The 2176-nt window shown below is 46.2% G+C and overlaps 1 non-coding gene across 1 annotated transcript; it reads left to right on the top strand.

The window, feature by feature from the left end:
• Nucleotides 1–1755: 1755 nt before the first annotated feature.
• Nucleotides 1756–1941, top strand: LOC142660088 (U2 spliceosomal RNA). Its single transcript, XR_012850411.1, has one exon. It is a non-coding gene; the product is annotated as a U2 spliceosomal RNA (small nuclear RNA).
• Nucleotides 1942–2176: the final 235 nt, after the last annotated feature.

The raw sequence follows: 2176 nt of genomic DNA, 5'->3' as shown, positions 1-2176 counted from the left end.
CTTCCCGGCCGTTGCCTTGGTGACGTGTCCTTGGTGACACGTCCTTGGTGACGCGCCTCTCTTGACATCGGGCCCCACCTCCCTGGATGACGCGCCAGTCCATGTGACCGCTGCAGCCTGTGATTGGCTGGAGCTGTCACTTGGACTTAATTGTCATCCCGGGAGGTCAGACTGGAGGAAGAAGCCGGGAGTTAGCGGTAAGTCAGAACTTCGTTTTTTTTTCTACAGGTTCATGTATATTGGGATCGGAAGTCACGGTCCATGGTGCTGAAACAGTTGAACTCTTTCAGCACCATGGACAGTGACTATCTCCTGACGTCGCGTACCGATAATTTTTTTGCCGGGTTCGGCCAAAACGAGTTTGGCCGAACCCGGTGAAATTCGGTACGCTTGTCCGGCTTCGCTCATCGCAAAGACACTCCGTTTGGATGTTCGGAAACAGAAAAGCACGTGGTGCTTTTCTGTTTTCATTCATCCTTTTCACTGCTGTTGCGCGAATCACGCTCGTCCCACGGAAGTGCTTCCGTGTGGTGCGCGTGATTTTCACGCACCCATTGACTTCAATGGGTGCGTGATGCGCGAAATACGCAGAGTTATTGAACCTGTCGCGCTTTTTGCGCAGCAGACAAACGCTGCGCAAAAAGCACGGACTGTCTGTACTGCCCCATAGACTTGTATTGGTCCATGCGTGCCGCGTGAAAACCACGCGGCCCGCACAGACTGAATACACGCTCGTGTGAATCCCCCCTAATAGTAATTAACCCCATCATGTATCTTACACATTAACCCATTATAACTGGAAAAACATGATGGGGTTAATTACTATTAACGTGAGGCACATTCAAAATGAGTCACACCTCGTGCCTCACATTAATACGTTTTGGCAAAGTATTGTTTTGGTATAAAAAATAAAAAAAATATCGTAATACTACACAAAGTATCGGTATCGAAGTCCAAATTCTGGTATCGTGAGAACCCTAGGTGGGAGTGAGAGTATAGTGCATTTGTTTTGGAATTGTCAGGTTGTACAGGGAGTTTGGAGGGGTATGGGCCCATTGTTTGAAGAATTAGTTAATAAATTGTGTTTTGAAAAAATGTGTTGTTTGGACTTGGGGTAGGAGGTGATCGGAACCAAAAAGGATTTTATTTGTTATGTTAACAATTATAAAAGAGGTTTTGTGGGCTGCGAGGATCTTATAGGTGTTTAGAAAGAAAGATGTGACAGTGGAAGGATGTTTGAGAATAATATTGGATAGAATGTATATAGTTTATTTGGTGGATAAGAAAAGGTTGGGGGGAGGTAGATGCAGAAGGGATATGGACATTTTCGAAGTGGAGACATTTGGTGAGGGTAGTGTGGGGGTGAAGTTTTGTCTGTATTTATACTTTGTTTTTATGTGCATATTTAAAAAAAAAAGACAAAGCCTGATGATTGTTCAGATTATCTAAAATACTGAAAGTATTAGGCCTCATGCACACGGGTGTAGCCATGTGCACGGCCGTGATTTTCGGGTTGGCCCACCAGCCGCGGCGTGTCACCCGCAAGCCGCTCGCAAATCGCGGGCCATGCACATGGCCATTATTTTCTATTAGCCTGGACTGCAGAACACGGCCGTAATAAGACATGTCCGTCTGCGGTCCAGGGCCATGCACGGACCGTGGAAACCACAGTCGTGTGCATGGGCCCATAGAAATTAATGGGGCCGCAAAAGCACGTTCATGTGAATGGGGCCTTAATTAAATATGTGTTTTTAAAAATCCAAACCTGAAGGTTTTAAAAAATAAAATCTGTTCCTATCCGTTTAATATCTTGTACGTCCCCCATCTGGTGACCATATATTAAATGGATTTTTAGAACAGGGATATGGAAAGAGAGCGTGCTCTTGTCCTCTCCACGCATTGACCTGGTATTGCAGTACCTCCAGGACTGGTGCACTCCTTCCTGGCAACTGTGCCTGCCACTGTCCTAGTCTGTTGCTGTCCTGTGCTCGTGGCTGCAATGTCCCTAGTGCACAGGCACGAAATTCAAAATTCACTGACCCAGTCCCTGTAGCCTGCCCCAAGTACTATTTAAAACACCTGGACTATCCACCTGGTGGGTGTCTGAGCAACATTGGAACAACCTAATTGTATCCTGCAAAAGTACTTGTGTGCATCAGATTCCTGTCAGCTATTG

Source organism: Rhinoderma darwinii, chromosome 8, assembly GCF_050947455.1.
Source record: "Rhinoderma darwinii isolate aRhiDar2 chromosome 8, aRhiDar2.hap1, whole genome shotgun sequence".
Classification (NCBI taxonomy): Eukaryota; Metazoa; Chordata; class Amphibia; order Anura; family Rhinodermatidae; genus Rhinoderma; species Rhinoderma darwinii.
The sequence above is the reverse complement of the archived record's forward strand: the minus strand, read 5'-3'. Positions and strand labels throughout refer to the sequence as shown.